Below are 20,099 nucleotides of genomic sequence, written 5' to 3'. Positions count from 1 at the left end.
GAGTATGAACCAGCTAAGTTATGGCAGATGGAATATGATGTGGGGAAATGTAAAATTGTCGCCTTGATACGAAGAATAGAGAAGCAGAATATGTTTTAAAAAATAACAAGTCATTGTTAGTATTTGGAGAGATTTGGGTGTTCTTGTACACAAATCACAAAGTTAACATGCAGGTACAGCATTTTTTTGGAGTATTAGAGTAAAGAAGTCTTGCTGTTGGGTGTTGATGCGGCCACACCTTGAGTACTGTGTATAGTCTTGGTCTCCTTACTGAGTGGAGCTTATACTTAATGTTGATGCAACAAAAGATCACAAGATTGTCAAGAAGCTATTCTGTGGGAGAAATAGTGTAGAACAGAAATATGTTTTTTTGCATTTAGAGGGATGATAATCTTATTAAAATATGTACTTTGTTTTAGAGGGTTTGACAAGGTAGATGCTGAAAGGCCATTCCTCCTGACTAAGGGCCTAAGAGTCATCTCAGAATAAGGAGTTGGCCGTTTCAGACCAAGACGAGAAGTTTCTTCAATCAGATTTGTTGCAAACGGTTAGCACTTTTTCCTCGGAGATCTGTAGATGTTTGGTCATTGAGATCAAGTACATGTTTGGGCATGAAGGAATGGAAATAGAGCAGGAAAGTGGAACTGATGTAAGAAAAGGTCAATCATGATCGAAGTAAATGGTGGAAAAGGTTTGAGTGGCCACTTAGGTCAGACAAATAGAGAAATAATGGCAAGTGTGCTTTGCTAGCTAAGCCAGCCTAGTTGCCTTGAGGACATGGTGGTGAGCTGGCTACTTAAACTGCTGCTGTCCCTGAGGCGTAGGTACACCCACGGTGCTGTTAGGGAGGGAGTTCTAGGATTTTGACCCAGCGTCAGTGAATGAAGAGTGATATATTTCCAAATCAGGATGTTGAACGACTTGGAGGGGGACACCACTGTATCAAGTGCCTTTAGGATGTCCGCATACATCACATCAACAGAACTGCCCTCGTCAACCCTCTTGTTACCTCACCATAAAATTCCAGCAAGTTAGTTGAACGCAATCTACTTTTAAATCTGGAAACAAAGTTTTGGGAAAACTCAGCAGGCCTGGCAGCATCTGCGAAGAGAGGAAAAGTTGACACTTTTAGTCCAGTATGACTTCTTCAGTACTGTTGAGGTTCCAAAGAGGAGTTGAACTCGACTTGAAACACTAACACTGTTTATCTCCCCACAGATGCTGCCAGACCTGAGTTTTCCAACACCTTTTGGTTTTTAGTTCAGCTCTCCACTATACATGTATTTTGCTTTTATTCCCTTAAATCCATGATGGCTTTCCTTAAGCGTTTGTTCATTTGACTATGAATATGGCTGACTCTTAAATGCCCTTTGAAATGGCCCAGCAAGCCATTCCGTACAAGGGCAGTTCAGGATGGGCAATCAATGTGGTCCAGCCAGGGATGCCCACATCTCTTCAATAAATAAAACACAGTCCTGAATTATTGTTTTTAGTTAGGTGTTGTCTCCAAGTTGTTCAGTGACTTCATTCCACCCTATCTTACAATTTCTATTGGTCCATTCCTAAATATTTTTTCTCACACTTCAAGACTCCTGCTGTATAACCCATGAGTTATCTTGGTGTTTTGCTTTGAATTCTATCTTGAAATATTCTGTATAAGTCTTTTAAAAACTCATCTCTTTAAGATTAGGTTCACCCCTTCTACTGATGTCCTTCTGCCTCGGCACCCATTTCCTTGTAGAGAGCCTCGGTTAAATTAAAGATGCCCTGTAAATAAAAGGTTTTATAAATAGTTGGTAGTAGAGAACTTGAGTATTGCTGAAAAAGAGATGCAGTGTCAAAGCTTTTCATCTTGCGCTCGTCAGGACAGATTGGCAAAAATGCCAAGTGTAAAGGGAACTGCATGAGAAGAGAGCATTGATTGGTTGGAAAATAGATCCTGATTGGTAGAGATTTTGCTGTGGAGAATGTACCCAGGAACAGCGTGGCAGTTATCTAGTGCATTCTCCATGTCAAAGCCTCTACCAATCAGAATTTATTTGTCAACCAATCATTGTTTCCTCATGGGGTATACATTGTTGTTCCCTTTACAAGTGATATTCTTGATGATCTGTCCTGATGAGTAGAAGACAAAAAGCTTTGTCAGACTGTCATTTTCAGCTTTCAACAATGAAGTTATTATGGTTTCAGTGTTAGCCACATTGGGGACTCTATTTAATGCCTGATTTAATTTGACCACAGTATCATCTTGTATTTTCACAGATGCGCCAGAGGAGAATTTGAAGCTTTGCTCAGGACCTTGCACCTCCTGGGGGAATCTGCATCGTAAGCAATCTTCATGTGTTTTGTTACTTTTCACTGTCATATCTGAGGCCTTTGAAACATGGTCAATTGTATAATTGCAACAAAAGTATTGTTCCTGCATGCTGTGAGTAGGGTTGCCAACTCTTGCTGGACTTATTCCTGGATGCTTTGTCATGTGATGTCCAAGCTCTCACCCCTGTTATTGGTTGCCCAACATGTCCATCCTCACCTGATTGGAAAGTGGACAGATTCTTTATTACCTGACTGACAGTCTGAAATTACCTAAAAGCCTCTTTTTCCCTGTTTCCAACATTTTCATAATTAACAAACAAAATGGTTAATAGAAAATGAAAAAAATGTACAATTATTTTAATGGCTTTTGAGAATTCTCGAGGGTTTCTCGCAACGTAGAATACAATCATAGAATGGTTCTAATACAGAAGGAGGCCATTCAGCCAGTCATATCCATGCTAGGTCTCTTCAAGGGCAAATACCTCTCCCCCACCTTCCCCTTTCCCTGCAGCTCTGAAGATTTCCCCTCTGGCTGCTTAGCTACTTTCCCTTGGGAAGCTATAATTGAATCTGCCTTTACCACACTCTAAGGATTGTATCCAGATCTTCACCATTTACCACCTTTGAAAAAATATTATTTCCTCATGATGCCAGTGGTTCTTTTGCCATTAACCTTGTGTTGATATCCTTTGGTTCTCAACCCTTTCACCAAATGGGAACAGTGTCTTTCTGTCCACTCTGTCTAGACCATTCCTGGTTTTGGACGACTCTGTCAAAAGCTCCTCTTGACCTTCTCTTTGAGGGGAGCCACCCCAGCATCTATGAAATGTCTACGTAACTGAAGTTGCTCATCCCTGGAACCATTCTCGAGCCTATTCTGCTCACGTCTTTACATCCCTCTTAAAGTGGAGTGCTCTGAATTGGATGCAATACTCGGGCTGTTTATCTTTAATTCTGTGAGACTCCAGGAAAATTCTAGAGGGTTGGCAACCCTAGTCATGAGTGGAACATAATTGAAGGCGAGAGGCAAATTCTGCTCTTCAACCATCTCTGCATGTACAAATTGTCATTGTCTGTTGTGTATTCAAGTGTTCCTGTTGTCCAATACCTTCCTGGGGACAGAGAAGGATCACTGTTGCTGTACATTGTTGAAACTTGGAAACTCTTGGTCGTGAATCAGTTCTAGTGTACCGTCAGTATGTTGTTGACAGCAGGGAGATTTCTTTTTGTTGGAGTGTGCTGTAGCCAGTTCAGATGCTCAGTGGGTGAGGCCTCTGAATCAGCCAGACAGTCACTCCATCCTTCCCTGGGAGCATCTGACTCGGAAAGTTGTCAGTGTTGCTGGGTGACCTACTAGAAGTCTACAGGATTGACTGGCGTAGACAGTCAGGTGCTGTTTCCTAGGATAGAAAAGTCAAATACTAGGGGATGTAGGTTTAAGGTACATGGGGAAAAGTTTTTAGAGGAGATGTGCAAAGCAAGGTTTTTACAAAGAAGGTGGTGAATGCCTGGAACCTGCCCTCTGGGGAGGGGGTGGGAGCAGGTACGATAGTGGCATTTAAGGGGCAACGAGGCAAAAACATGAATAGGATGGGGATGGAAGGATACGGACTCCGTAAGTGCATACGGTTTTCGTTTAGGCAGGCATCATGATCGGTGTAGGTTTGGAGGGACGAAGGACCTGGCCTGTGTGCTGTACTTTGTTCTTTGTTTAACTTTTAAAACCTGTGGCCTTGTTTGTGTATCAAGGCGAAGAAGACTGCACCTCATTCTGTGCTCTGCTGTTTTTTGATTGATACTTTCTGTCTGGAATGAATGGTGTAAAGATCTATGCACGAAGTGTGCTGTAGTGCAACAAATAATGATTTATTTCATATTTGCAGCTTAAGATAATTTGAAGATCCTCGAAGTGTGATATTTCCACTGGCTAGATTCTTGTGGTTGTTAAGTAATGAGGTGTTAAACTGATATAAAGATGTGAAAATGCAAGTAATTAGCAGATGAGCATGTGCCTGGGTGAGAGTGGGAGCCATTAATCTGCTGCTGAAGTGTTCCTGTGAGTATGGCTCACCAACCTAAGGACTTGAGCACTGCAGGTGATTGGAGCCCTCACTTCACTGGTAGAACTTTAATATATTGGGATGACCCTTTTGCGAGCAGAGATCCTTGATCTATTCTGTCCTGGCAGACAGGAGATTCATAACCATAATTGTTACGACAGCCTCCACCTATTTCTGGCAACACTGGGAGTCCACACAGTCATTGGGACAGTCCAGCAACTGGAAATGAACCAGCTGTGTGCTTACCTTGCCTTTGCTATCGCTTCTGCCCTGATGAGATTAAATAGCAGGAGACCACCACATTTCCTGTGTATTGTAGCATAGCAAGTGTGGGAGTTACTGGTAGTGCAGGTGCTGAGGTCAGATAGTGCCAGATCGTAGGATGTTGGTTTATTGCCAACATTTCCAGCACGTTGCGATCCTGACCCCAGACAAGCTTTCAGGTAGAAGTGAGAAGTGGAGGAATGTTGTTTCAAATTAAACCATTAAAATGTGAACAGGGGACCCAAATTAATGAGCAATAGTTCTGTACTGCTATCATGAAGGATGTCTTTAACTAAAGGATTAATAAATATTGTGAGTAAACCAAGCACAGTAATATTAGGGACCTTTCAAAATGCGTCTATATCGGAGTACAAAAGGTGGTTTTACATGGGTCAAATAGCTTTCTTTGGTCCTGAAGATAAGTTGGCATGATAATTTAAATTCTTATGTTTTAAAAATGCATATTGTTAACTTTGCTATTCCTGTAAATTTGGATACTTGACAACAATGATTCCTACTTAAGCAGGTGTAAGAAACATAATGGAATGCTGCTTTTTATTGGCTGTACTGATTTTTAGAAACGAAAATTTAAGATTAGCAAGAAGAGCAGTTGACTTTAACAAGTCTGGTTCAGGCTGTGTACTCTGCTGTTGACAGTGCTCTTAAACTTGAAGATAAAATATTGCCTCTGATCCTCCACACTGTACCTGACCCAAGAGAGTTCAGTGATGACACTGGATGTTAAGTGTCCCATTACTCAACACCATCGTCCCTCAACTTGAAGAACTCAAAATGTTGAATTAGATGACAAGGTTCATCACATTGATTTACCCTTGCCCCTGAGACAGCTAGTACTCTTGCCTCTGAGGCGGGCAGTTTATTGGGGTGGGGGATGCTCAGTGAGCGCAGAATTTAGACCAACAATTCTTTGAGTACAAAGGGAGTGCTATGATGTCAGAAGTGTCTCTCAGGTGAGAAATTAAACCAAGATCTCACAACACTATTTGAAGAACATGGAGTTAGTGCATTCCTGTTGTGCTGGTCAATAGTCAATCCTTAATCAACATCACCAAACAAAGATTGTTTGATTATCGAAACGTTGCTGTTTGAGGGAAGTTGTTGTGATGCACTTCCTTGCATTGCAACAATGACTACACTGCAAAATACACTTCGCTGGCTGTGTAGCACTTGGGATATGAGCAAGACCTGTGAGTATTATTGGAATCCTGTTCAAACAAAATCAAATAAATATAAATCAATGTGACTAACCTTGTCATCTAATTCAACACTTTGAGCTCTTCAAGTTGAGGAACGATGGTGCTAAGTAATGGATCACTTAATATCCAGTGTCATCATTGTACCTGACCCAAGAGGGTTCAATGTGGAAGACCAGTCTTCAGATGAGCACGTGATATTGTGACACATTTATTTCCCATACCAGCTGTTCCTGATCCTGTCTGAATGAAAATGCCAATCAGTTTGTATTGTTTCCAACTTTATTTGTTTTATGTTGTTGTAAAACAGTCAATTGAACAAACTGGGGATCAGGATGTCCCAGGATAGATTCCCAGTGAGTTGCACTTGGCCTTTCATTCTTTTGAGGTAGGTGAAGTCAGTATCATGATTTGAGGTATGGACTAAAAGTGGGTGGCATATCAGATGCTTGTTTATCCATTGCAGTACCAGCCCTTGGACATTGTTTGGCTCTACATCAATGGGAATGGCTGTCGGAACTACTGCAGAAACCAATTGTCCTCTATAGTATAACCCCCATCCACTCATCCGTACAACAGGGTGGAAAAGGTTTGTGGATGAAGGGGTAATTAACAAGGAGCATGATCACAGTCTTTGCTTTTTTTTTAATGGCAGTGGATTATGTGGAGTTTTGAGTATCCCACTGTGGAGAGGCAAGAAAGTCCATTAAAATATTTAAACTGGACTTCCAGAGTTCAACTGGGATCCAATTTATTTTTTACAGGCTATGCTAAGGTTTGCCAGAATTTGGGAAACCTGACAGTTAAAAGGAGCTAGGGCTCCATAACGGAGGCACTGCTCATGGGTTTAGGAGCAGCAGAGGGCTTCCATCAACTGTTCAGGAAAACCTTATGCTGCACTTGGCCAAGGAGGCTTAACTTCTCCCTATCTTCCCCACCCACAACCACCACCTTGCTGCATTCGGTGACCTAAATTTGCATCTCCCCACAACACTCCACCTTCACTTCCCACCAACTCCTTCGTCATGAGGCCCATTGGCCTCTCTGCCAACATCTGGTTGTGATCAACTTTCTGTCTCTACTTCAAAGCCTATTGTTGCTGGTTCCTCTGTCAAGCTGTCAATCTGATGTGGGTATGCCGGCGTTGGACTGGTGTAAACACAGTAAAAAGTCTGACAACACCAGGTTTTAGTCCAAATAAATAGGTTGGACTAAAACCTGGTGTTGTCAGACTTTTTAAGCTGTCAATCTGGCCAGCAGTCGGGCAGGAAACAAAAGAAAAGTGTTGATGAGGTCCATCTGCTTAATTCACAGAACCTCTGTGTCCCTGGGCTTTCCAGGTTCTGGGGCTGTTTTCCACCTTCTCATCCATATTGGGGACATTGTTCCTTCAAAGAATCATGACCTCCTTGGATTAATTTCTATCCGGATTCTATTGTTGACTCAGACTCACGAGAACACTTGATGAAATATTTGTACTGAAGTGCCAGAGAAACTAACGATCCTGGATCATTTGTTATTTTATAACTCCTATTGTATATCTTGATTTTCTTTTTTGAGCTAAGATTAAGCTAAAGGGGTGGCACAATGGTTTGCACTGCTGCCTCACAGCGCCAGGGACCTGAGTTCAATTCAGGGCCACTGTCTGTGGGGCGCTTGCACGTTCTCGTCGTGTCTGCGTGGGTTTCCTCCCACAGCCCGAAAGATGTGCTGGTTATGTGCATTGGCATGCTAAGTTCTTCCTCAGTGTACCCGAACAGGTGCCGGAGTGCGGCGACTAGGGGATTTTCACAGTAACTTCATTGCAGTGTTAATGTCAGCCGACTTGTGACAATAATAAACAAAATAAAAATCAAGATTTGATTTTGTCATCCTTTGTTATTAGGGTTATTCCCCCTCACTTTTATAACTTGCTGACCTTTTCTGAAAGTCTTGGTATATTTAATTCCCAACCCTGGTCATGCTGTAACCACATCTCAGTGATGCTACTTGTTCAAATCATTTATCTCTATTGATGCCATTTGTTCATCTACCAATGCTTTGTGCATTCAGGTATAGTGCCTTTTAATTTTACTTTTATAGTTTTTGTATGACTCTCTTGTTGCAAAAGCCCTATTACCTTTATTAAACTTCCTGCCCGTTCCTGTCACAATTTGTCATACAGCCTTGACTTTTCTCTTCAGACTTACAAATTTACCTTTCTCTGAACACTTTGTCACCCTCTTTAAAGTCCTATCTACTGCCCTAGTCACTCAATTTGCAGGGCACCGTTTCCAGGTTGGTTTAAATGAAGCCTCCTCTAAGCGAACAGCTCCCTCTTTTATGTTGATGCCAGAGCTGCTTCAACTGAAACCCACACCATCCTTTCAGCCACACGTTTAAATTCTTAAGTTTATGTTCCCTCTCTTACAGGAGGAGTTATTATAAGCGTGGTGGAGGAGGGGAGAGCATGAAACTGCAGGGAGAGAATTCCCTCTGGGTTCCTGCTCACCCTGATCTTGTAGTGATTTTATGCAGGAGTGGGTAAGAATTTGGATGGGAAGCTTGCCTTTGTCCCCAGTTGATGATGCTTTTAAGTAGCCATTTAAGAGCCCTTTTGACTTGCGACCCCTGCCTCCCTGTCACCGACCCCCAACCCAACAAAGACCCAGTGACCTCCAGCTCGTCCTCGTCCTCTCCCTCTCTGATCGAACGTATACTTTTCCTCAGGTTCTCAGGCTTCCCAGCGCAGCGATGTTGCTGCAGGAACTGAGAGCTGACAGCCAATCAGATTGACCAGCAGCTCTCCAAGGGAGAACCTCTCAATGATGGGCAGAATTCCTGCCCGTTGCCAGTCAGTTCTCCTTTTGAGTATAAAGTGGCAGTGGACCATTTTAGAATCATCAAGGGATGTGTTCCTCCAACGGGAACCGAGCCCCAGATATCCTAAAAATTCAGGCCCTATTCTGTTTGTCCCCATGTCAATTTGAACGTGTCTTGAGTACTAATTGAGAGGTTATTCCCTGTGAGATTGCACTTTTCTAATCTGTAATCGAGATTCTCAAATCTTTTGACAAAATGTAATTGCTAGTTAAACTGTCTTTGGTCCCTACAAGGACCACAGACAATTGGGTCCTTCCCCACTTCCTCCCAAGTTCTTTCCAATTTTGAAGAGATGTTCAGAATTTCCAAAATGACCAAATTCTCAACTTCCCATTGCTTACACTAAAGTGTGTTCATCTTTGGTGTGCAATCTATGGTTAAACTTTGTACAGAAGACTCAGTCTTGAATGTTCTCAATGACTGATGGTAAAGGTATTTAAAATGTTCATAAATACAGTATTGGTCAGAAAGCTACTTATTTTCTGGTCATGATCAAGTGTGACAACAGTCTGATAGAAATGTGGAAGAGAAGCAATTGTTGGAGGTCATTGTCTACAGGGTATTTGAACTGTTAGCATCTGACAGTAGCCAAATACTGAAAATCTGAAATAAAAAAAAATTGTTGATAATACTCGGGTCAAACAGCATCTGTTCAACAGAAACCATTAATTTCTCAAGTCGATGATCGTCTGTTGGAATCGGAAAAGGGTATGTAGATGTAGTATGGGCAAAGATGGGAAAGGTGGGGTAGTAACATTGGGGATGGGAAGAATAAAAGGGAAGGGCAGTGTGAGGGTAGAAGGCGGGAGTGAATAAACGACAAGGTTGATGGTACAAGGCAAAATGGTGTGGTCAGAAAAGTGAACAAACAAAAGATGGCCTTGAGGAGAGGTAAATGGGAAAGCCAGAATTGTTACCAGCTGCTGTCCAAAAGAAAGTCATTTGGGGCCAGACTTTATGACCTGAAATTGTTGAACACTGTTTGGTTCAGTAAAGTTGTAAAGTGCTTAATCGACTGTTGACATCTTTATTTGCCTCATGATTTCACAAATAGCTTCTATCAAAGATATTACAGGAGATAAATCTCCTTGTCTTGGATACTGGTCTTCAGTTCAGAGTATTTGTTTTTTGTGATTCTCATGTTGTGTGTCTAATAACTTGCAATGAAAGATGCACTTCAGCATCGTGTATGATATGTCAAGTGAGATGGTTCATTCAGTTTTTTCAAGGAGCAGTTCCATTGCTAGGAATTGTGTGGACTGCTTTCAGTTTCCTTATGCGCATTGTACTGTTCAGTGTTTTGCTTGTTCCTTTGTGCTTTGATGAATAGGTTTTGTAGATATAGTTCAGCCTCTGTAACTGTTTGGACTGAGATGAACCATGGTACACATCCTGTACTCTAAGCAAGAAGCAGCGTACCTTGATGTGGTTTGGATACTAGACCTGAATATGCAGTAACTTGAGATACTGGTCAGGCCATAGGGAAGAACTCACTGGCTTTTTGAATAGTGCCACAGTGTTTTATATCCATGTGAGAGGTCAGTTGGGGGCATTGGTTTGGTGTGTCATCTGAAAGATGGCACTTGAACAATGGATTACTCCTCACTACTTGAAGGTGAATTGAATGAACTGAACTGCACTGATGACCCAGCACCCTGGATCAGCAACTCCCTCCAGGTTACTTCCTTAAGGCAGTTGCTAGGCAATACTCAAAATATTTTGGTAACAATTTGATGGGATGGAGGGATGTAATAGAGAAGTGTGAATGAAGTCCACTTTGCCAATTTTAAGAAGATGAGGCAAATCCTTTAACAATTCTTGTGAAAATGTTGATTGCTTCCTGGAGGGTGTCTTACTGTTGGAGTGACTTTCAGTCTCTCTGAATACACTGATCAGAGCAGATGCACAGAAAAACAAGGTTGCACTTGAAGTCCAAGTAAAAGTCAGTGACATCTCAGTGGAATTTAGCTGAAATTTAGCTAATTGTAGGGATGCCTGAGTAAGAGTTAGATAGTTCTGACTATTGTTTCTATTTGATTCTAGTTTTCTTTTCTAGTCTGCTTGTTGACTCCCTGCAATTCGTGAATCAAGGGGCGGTTGTACAGCTATAATTTTAGCTTAATTTTCAGGTTCAGAAAAGGAAGCATGGGGTGCTCCGAGCATCGGTCATGAGGTAGCATTATCACTTAGTCTGCGATATCAAATGTGGCTTAATGTTAGATGACTCTTCTTTTTTGAGTCAGATTTCGTTGAAAGTGGGAAATTTCTGTTTGGACAATAACGGCTGTGAGAGTGATTGATGTTGGGCAGCATTCAGAGAGAATGAGTTAACTTGTTAACCTTTAACTGTAAATTTTATAAATCACACACACACATATATATTCTCCCTTTCCTATCGCTCTGTCTGGTGCACCTGGATTAGTTGATCTCAGGTATCCCATCTAAGCTATCATAGTCAAATCTGCAGACAGCTGAACGATAAGAGCCAACATCGTCCAGTCCAAACCAGTTCCTACCTACAATGTACGTACCAACAGGATAATTGGAGCGGGCATCTTGACTGATTTTACTATCCTTGTCTCTCCTTCCCAGTCCAATTGTCGTGCCTCAAATGATGTCCTGGCCGAGATTGAATTGTAGTTTGGATTTTGGACCCAGGGACGGCCTTAGTGTGCTTCAGTTGTTTTTGCTCATTGAGGAATCTGGGTTTAAATATATAACCTAGAGTTGGGCTGCTGATGCTATGCAGGATGCATCAGTGTATCTTCTGCTCTCGTAGCTGGGAGGATCTGACACTCTGATGTTTGTTGCACTGGTATAAAGGGTATATAGGGCTATTGATAAAAGCCTTGAAGCGGGCCAACTGTTAGTATCTCTCAGGGTAGTTAACTCAACTACCCCAACCCCTTAAAGGCCAATACCTAAATCAGTGCAGTATCCTATCTTGATTTTCCGTAATTGTATTGTAAGATCAAGTTATCATAAGGAAAAGTAAGAGCTTGAGTGATTGTTCCAACTATAAACATAGCATCTCCATCCTGTAGTGCTCTAAATGTTCCTATGTCTTTCCCTGACTGGTTGCACAGACAACATTTATTTTGTTTCTTAATCCTACTTGGTCATGGTGGTCACTGCATTAATGATATCCCTCAGGTTACCTGATACTTTTCTGAAGAATATGTCTGGATTGAGAGATAGATGAGGGATCTTGTGGAATTAGTGGGAAGCAGCTACAATGGGTAAAATTTGGCTGTGTGCCCTTTTTTTTTTGGAAAGTTGTTGATGTCTGTGAATCTGCTTAGAGACTGGATATGCGTGGGACCTCACAGGGATCAGTATAAAGGGAACAAAAGCAGCATGAGGTGGATGCTGGCAACCTGAAGTAAAAACAGAAAATACTGGAAGTGCTCTGCAAATCTGGCAGCATCTGTGGAGAGAGAGAGAGAGTTTGGCACCAAAAACTCTCCGACCTTGTCCGTGGCTGCGTTTCACCCAGCGGCACCCTGCAGTGGACGGAATGAAGGCTGAGACGAGATCAGAGAATCCCGCCCTGTCTCTTAGGCTGATGAGCTGTTGTTGGATTATTGTGAGGGCATTTACTGCCTGTATTCTATCCTAGATGACATTGTTGGAGATATGATCTACAACTTCTGAGGCAATGCAGAGATTTGTGCTGGTATTAGAAAGGAAATGGAACAACTCATTTCAGGGGAGACCTCATTGAAACTTACTGGATGGGGGCAAGATATTTCCATTAGTAGGAGAGACTAGGACCTGAGAGTGTAGCTTCAGAGTAAAGGGGCAACCCTTTAGAACTGAGATGAAGAGGAATTTCTTCAGTCTGAGGGTGGCAAATCTGTGGAATTCTATGGAAGACTATGGAGGCCTGGTCATTGAGCTTATTTAAGACAGAGATAGATAGGTCCTTGATTGGTAAGGGGATCAAAGGTTATGAAGAAAATGTGGGAGAATGAGGTCGAGAAACTTATCAGCCATGATTGAATGTTGGAGCAGACTTGATGGGCTGATGGCCTAATTCTGCTTTGCTCTGATAACCTATGGTCTTATAATTTTAAACAGCCCATGGTGTTTTGAGGAATGGGCTTATTTGTCCCAATCTTCAACTGGAGATAATGGGATCCTTTTCCACTTCCTTGGTTGAGGGAGTATACTAGCAACCCATTCTTGAGGCCTCTGACAATGCCATGCTATCACTGGATCTTTTGGGGGCCTGGGGTAACTCATCCTTATTTCCCTCCTTTGTGTTTCTAATTGAGCCAGGCCACAGGGAGATCTCAGTGATGTGGGCTACCAGCGGTTTCACCACCCTGGCATACCACGAGTTATCTTACACCACTCCCCTCTTTCTTGTATCTAATTGACTTACTAGAACTTTTTTTTTAGAAGTACGTAGGGGGCTGGGTAATGTGTTGCAATGACATTGCAGTAATATTGTTTCTGGGACCATGGCCTTTAATCTGTGCTGTGAAAGACACTTGATGCAGTCTGGATTTTGTTCCCAGTGGCTGTGACTACAACACAAATCTGTCTCCAGTTCAATACAAATTGCACTTATGGTTGCCATGACCACAAAGATGGCTGCTGTGAGAAATGCAATTGTTGGTGCAATGGAAGGTGGTCTGAAATTTGAAAAGAGTAGAAGGAGATTTATAACAACAACTTATTTAGATGGTGCATTTAAAGCACTTCACAGCACTGTAAAACAAAGAACGACACTCCCAGTCATATAGGGGATATTAGATCAGCTGACCAAAAGCTTGGCTGAACAGTTTTTAAGGCATGTCTTATAAGGGGAATATGAGATGGGGAATATGAGATAGGGAAGTAGAAAGATCAGGGCTTGGGGCCTCGACCACTGATGGCATAGCCATCAATGATGGACCACCTGGAGCAGTGGTTAACACTGCTGCTTCACGGCTTCACGGACCTGGGTTCGATTCCTGGCTTGGGTCACTGTCTGTGTGGAGCCTGCACGTTCTCCTCGTGTCCGCGTGGGTTTCTTCCGGGTGCTCCAGTTTCCTCCCACAGTCCAAAGATGTGCAGGTTAGGTTGATTGGCCATGCTAAAATTGCCCCTTAGTGTTCTGAGATGCGTAGGTTAGAGGGATTAGTGGGTAAAATATGCAGGGATACGGGAGCAGGGTGTTGCCTGCCACAGTCTGTTTTAACTCTTATACAGTGGACAAATAACTTTGAGTAGACATCTTATTAGTATAACCAATATTTATTTAAATCTCCACAATCAATAATCACCCACCCGACCAACAATAAGTTATCTTACAGAAAATACTAGAATTCAAATCCAGTACAAGATCTTGACTTAACTTTGCCTGACTGGCAATTACCCAAGCAGATACTGGCCTTTATCTGTGTTCTGGTCTCAGTAGTCGTCTGTGCAGTCTGGTCCTTTGGTTTGGTCTGGTCTGGCACTCTGGCTCTGGTCTTCCTTCCTTCCTGGGTGTGGTTGCTCTCCTCTTGCTACCGATGTTCACCGTTGTTGTAGCTCGTTCATGGGGGTCAGAGAGAGAGAGAGAGAGAGAGATTCCTGGTTGTGCAGCACCCATTATACCCCGTTTGGCTTCACGCCCCTTTTTGGCCATTGCCAATCAATTGATCAGGACTTGATCACCCTGATCGATAAGAGTCCAATCAGGTACTACCACACCGATCTCTGGGTGTGTCCCCAGCAGCCATGTCTGTAGGTGTTGGAGGCACATAGGTCACGTACCTTCCTCCTAAATAAGGATTCACTGCGCCCTTATGTCTGGCACACAACCCAGTGTGACCAGAAAGTCTCTTTCATCCTGGAGATGAAACAAGCCAGTGTGACTGTAAAGTCTCTTTCATCCTGGAGATGACCCACATCCTGTTTATTCACTCATCAGGGTTGCAGCCTGTTTGTCTCTGTCTTTAAACTGCAGCCTGTCGGTTTAGTTTCTTGCCCAGTTGTCCCAGAGTGCTTTACAAAACACCATTTTAGATGGCCTGTTTGGCTGCAAGGGCTTGGGTGGGATTGTGGTCTGTGCAGACTCGATGGGCCCAATGGCCTCTCCCTGCACTGTAGGGTTTCTATTTCTATTTCACTTAAATTTACAAATGTCCAAGAGGACGGATTTAGTGGAGTGCAGATATCCATATGTGAGGGTGGACACAAGAACACCAGAAATAGAAGCAGGTGGACGTCACCAGGCCATTCAAGCCTGCCCTGCCATTCAATACAATCGTGGCTGATCTATAGGAGTTTACAGAAGGTGTGTGCAGTTGGCATAGCTCTAATGCAGAGGAATAAAGGTGACCATTTGTCAGGGATGATGGGGGCTATAACTGTGAACATTAGATGCAAGAGAGCATTAGGTGGAGGGTAACTGAGTGTTTGCTGCTCAGATGGAGACCTAAGGTGCCTGCAGCGAGAGGAACAAGTGGAGCTGCAGAGTGTGTTAACTTGAGACTCGCTGTGCAAGCTGGGAGTGAGATACCTGAAGATTTTATAATCATTTACCGCTATGACCTTTTGGGTCCTAGATTCTCTTTGTACGCAGCCTCCAGATTAGAGGGACATGCTGCTGCTCTTCCTCCAGTCATTGGGATATCTCAACGTGCTGTTGTCCTTCAGCTGGATCTTGAGATAAAAATAGGTGACTCAGAAGCTATCTTTCACCTTTCCAATGGCTGTATTCTTAAGTTTATACTGGTACCTCACCTAGAGTCATAAAATCCCTACAGTGCAGAAGGTGCTGCACTGACAACAATCCCACCCAGGCCGTATACCCGCAACCCCACATATTTACCCTGTGAATCCCCCGATACTAAAGGGGCAATTTTGCTTGGCCCATGCACCTAACTTGCAATCTTTGGAGTCTGGGAGGAAATCGGAGCACTGGGAGACACCCTTGCAGACACGGGAGAACGTGCAAACTCCACACAGACAGTCAACCGAGGTTGGAGTTGAATCTGGGTCCCTGGAGCTATGAGGCAGCAGTGCTAACCACTGTGCCACCGTGCCACCCATAGTGGCTACATCTTGCTTTGTAGTGATGTCAAAATGTGGCCAATTGTAATATCAAGGGAGGTTATTCTTATAGTTTTAAGTTGTACGGATTGGGGAGGTGTGGGTGGGGGAATGGTCCTTTGTCAGTTGAGTTATTGAAAATAACTTGGAGCACTTGTTGACAGGAACTAGATAACTGTAAATATTTTCAGAATTTGATTTGATTTATTGTCATGTATTAGTATACAGTGAAAAGTATTGCTTCTTGCATGCTATACAGACAAAGCATACCGTATATGAGGAAGAAGAGAGTGCAGAATGTAGTGTTATAGTCATAGCTAGGGTGTAGTGAAAGATCAACTTAATATTGGGTAGGTCTGTTCATAAGTCTGGCAGCAGGGAGGAAATTGTTCTTGAGTTGGTTGATACATGACCTCAGACTTTTTTCTGATGGGAGATGGTGTGTGGGGTCCTTGATTATGCTGGCTACTTTTCTGAGGCAGTGGGCAGTGTAGACAGTGTCAATGGATGGGAGGCTGGTTTGAGTGATGGTCTGGGCTTCATTCGTGACCCTTTAGTCTTTTGCAATCTTGGACAGAGCTGTGATACAGCCAGAAAGCTTGCTTTCTATGGTGCATCTGTTAAAGTTGGTGAGAGAAGGTGAGAATTCTACTCAAAGGATGATTGGATGAGGAAAATGCAAATAGAGGAAGGAGCTGAGCTAACTTGAGGTTGGGGAGCACTCTTCCTTTGTGCTTCATAGGCACTGATTTTTTTTTTGTTTGGAGCAGTAAGAATGTAGGATGCACCACTGCACAGTGGTTGAGGCAATTAGCTTAGATGCAATTAAGAGGAAACTGGATAAGTACAGTGAGTGATAAAGGAATAGAAGAATATGCTAATGGGTTGATATGAAGTAAGGTTGGAAGAGATGTTGAAGTGCTTTTTGGGGATGATTCTGACTTGGGCATACTCTTTGGATAATCAGTCTCACTGAAGGTTGAGAAAGACAGACACAACCTGGATGTTATAAGCATCTGGGCATCTCTCCTCAACAACATATCTCTCCTGTGCTGCAAAATTCTATGAAATATCTACAAAGGGTTGTGAATGAAGCTCAGTCCGTTGACTCTGTCTACACTTCCCACTGCCTCGGCAAAGCTGCCAGCATAATTAATGACCCCATGCAGCCCGGACATTCTCTCTTCTACCTTCTTCCGTCAGGAAAATGATACAAATGTACCAAGTGACTCAAGAACAGCTTCTTCCCTGCTGCCATCAGATCTTTGAATGGATCTACCCAATATTAAGTTGATCTTTCACTACACCTTAGCTATGAATGAAACACCCCATTCTGCACTCTCTCCTTTCCTTCTCTTTTGTATAGTATGTAAGAACAGTACTTTTCACTAATACATGTGGCAATAATAAATCATATCAAAAAAAGGCACCACAGGTAAACCTGTTTGGTAACATTTACTCTGAAAAACATTTGGTTTGAATAGACCAGGTTCTTGATGTGAAAAGAACTATCAATGGAAATGCTGCATGTAATCCAGAAGTGCTAACTATTCCTTTTCCTTCAAGGCAAACCATTTACAATGCTTTGCACTTTTCAGTTGGCGAATATAGCTACTGGAAAATTGATCACTTTCCTATTTAACATGGCCAGTGTCAGCTGGGAGCATTCACATCTGAAAGACGTTGTGATTAGTGGATTGGCCATGCTAAATTCTCCTTCATTGTATCTGAACAGGTAGTCAAAGGCTCATGAAATGCTGCTCTAGCAGGGTAAATATACGGCATTACAAGAATAGGGGTGGGATAAGATACTCCATCAGAGAGTCAGTGCAGACTCAGTGGTCCAAATGGCCTCCTTCTGCATTGTATGCATTCTATGTGGTGATGAGAGGATTTTCACAGTAACTTCATTGCAGTGTTAATGTAAACCTACTTGTGATACTAATAAATAAACTTTTCTCAGGCCAGGTACAGTACTGGCAGATGTCGGCTCAAATTTCCTCTTTGCTCCAACCTTAGAAGCACATCTCCTAATGCAGCTATGAAATGGCTTTGTAATTTCATACCCTGACTATCCTGCGTCAAGATTGACAGTTAGCAGCAATTTCAGGGTTTAACAGGACCAAGCGAGAACGTTAAGATGCCTCAACCATAATCTTTCAAAGTTCTTTGGATTTGGTAGTTGTTCCTTTTAGACTGGAAAATTCAATGCGTCGTTCTGCTATTTGAGCAAATTTAGTCACAAGTAAGTCTTACGTTAACACTGCAATGAAGTTACTGTGAAAATCCCCTAGTGGCCACACTCCAGCGCCTGTTTGGGTCAATGCACCTAACCAGCACATCTTCCAGTCTGTGGGAGGAAACTGGAGTACCCAGAAGAAACCCATGCAGATATGGAAAACATGCAGACTCCACACACTGACCTTGGGAATCAAACCCTGGTCCTTGGTGCGGTGAGGCAGTAGTGCTAACCACTGTGCCACCATTCTGCCCCATGAGTCCAGTGTCAGAGGATAGAGTGAATGCATAGTGAAAGATGGAATTTGAAGAAGGGATGGTGTCAAAGAAAGGGAGGGAGAAGACGTTGTTAGAACTTGCATTTCTTAATATCTGGAAGGAAGAGATAACATTTCTTAAGGCATCAGATGTGATGCAGAATAAGATGAAACTGGGAACCAAGGTAGCTTTGAGATGGGGTGAGTTGGTGCTGTTAAAAGAGAGAGAGATTGATTGAGTATGTATATGTTCCACTGCATACGGATCTTAGGATGTGGCAAGAGCAGCAATCTGAGGAACGTCCCATTAGAGATGTCGGTAATTCCCGATGGATTTAAAAATAACGAATGGAACTTCGGTTGGAATCTACGTGGGGTAAGTGGGAGGAAGGAGATGTGGCTGTTGCAACCAAGCTTTCGTAAGCACCATATCAAACACCAAGAGGAAAATGGAAAACAATGAAGGTAAACATGGTGAGAAAGACAACTGCAAATCCTATCGTGAGAAGAGCAAAGCTTTTTCAACATGGGTATTCTTGGAAGAGGAGCAGCAGTGAGTTAAGTGCTAAAATAAAGGCAAACTTATCTGTGACGTGCGACCTCTTCAGCGACAACAAGCAAACATGAATTCACTCCACAATTGCGAAGGTATTGGCTGGAATTTTACTGGCACGCCTGCCTGAGGCTCATAAGATCGCACCCGAGGCCAATGGAGGACGCTGTTCATGTCAGTAAAATCAGGGCCATTGCCTTCCTTCAGCATCTTGGGAACGTAGTGATTTTTGAATCATGAAATGTGCCACGTCTAGTGGTGGGACGAGCAAACTTGGGTGTGCCCCTGGGTGGGGAGTGGGGATTGTGTCTTGAGTTGACCCTGTGGACATAGTGCCATGTTGATGGAGATCTAAGAGGGTTAGATCTTGGCAGGGAGAGTGCATGTGGTCATGTGTCATCCTGGTTTTGGCGCAGTATGCGCAAGAAGGATGAATGAAAATCCTGTGGGGAGCAAGGGGGTTTCATGTTCAATGGGATTTTCATGGTTGCATAGCCGGCAGGTTTATTTTCCACCCCCTTGTAGGTTGATGCATATTCCGACAAGCCTTGGTAAACAGATACGATATTACAGCCGTATTACTGAGGCAGTTTTCACCAGGATGTCTTACAACGGTATTTCTACACTGCTCCTGATGAGACAGTAGGTCCTCATCACTAATTCCCTGTGTGCTGGATTTCTTCAGTCTTTTCAAGCATCAGAAATAATCTGATGGACAGAACACCATTACAAATCTGATTTCCAAATGGCACACAACTCAGCGACACAGTATGCATGGTGCAGATTGCAGTCAGAGTTCTTGCTCCTGACTCTTACCCTGTGCATGGGGTAATACAGATCCACTTCTCCTTTTAAAAACCCTTCAGTAATGTGAGCCACTGTCTGATGGTTCTGTAAATCCTCACAATCGACTTTGACTGAAATAGCACAGCATCTTACACGACCTGCGCTTATTGATGTGGTATGTGGAGAATGCTGTATTCAAAGAATGATAAAAGTCGGCAAGATAGTGTCCACTTTCTATATTTAAAACAATATGTATATGTTTGGGTTGAACCTTCACGGTTTCCATCTGTTTTTGGTGTGCAATCCATTCCAATTGAAACTGATTTACAACTTCTTTACACTTTCTGCATAGATAGTACATAGTGCAATGCAGAAACAATCCATTCACACCATCGGGTCTCTGTCCTATCTATGCTCTGACCAGCCCTCACCGTCCGCAGATAATATTTTACTCCTTTATCCTTAATATGTTTATTTAGCTCCCTTTTTAACTGCATTGGTGCTACTCCCCTCATTTAGG

At 42.8% G+C, this 20,099-nt stretch overlaps 1 protein-coding gene across 5 annotated transcripts in view; it reads left to right on the top strand.

The window, feature by feature from the left end:
• The window catches only part of pknox2 (pbx/knotted 1 homeobox 2), a 422,849-nt gene that overhangs the window by 94,674 nt on the left and 308,076 nt on the right, over nucleotides 1–20,099 (top strand). For all 5 annotated transcript variants that reach the window (XM_080182211.1, XM_080182212.1, XM_080182214.1 and 2 more), the window contains exon 2: nucleotides 2,263–2,325. The gene's annotated coding sequence lies outside the window, so the exon portion shown is untranslated. The remainder of the gene's footprint in view (nucleotides 1–2,262; nucleotides 2,326–20,099) is intronic.

The sequence above is a fragment of the Carcharhinus amblyrhynchos genome, unplaced genomic scaffold, assembly GCF_965287045.1.
Source record: "Carcharhinus amblyrhynchos unplaced genomic scaffold, sCarAmb.v2.hapA scaffold_49, whole genome shotgun sequence".
Lineage (NCBI taxonomy): Eukaryota > Metazoa > Chordata > Chondrichthyes > Carcharhiniformes > Carcharhinidae > Carcharhinus > Carcharhinus amblyrhynchos.
The sequence above is the reverse complement of the archived record's forward strand: the minus strand, read 5'-3'. Positions and strand labels throughout refer to the sequence as shown.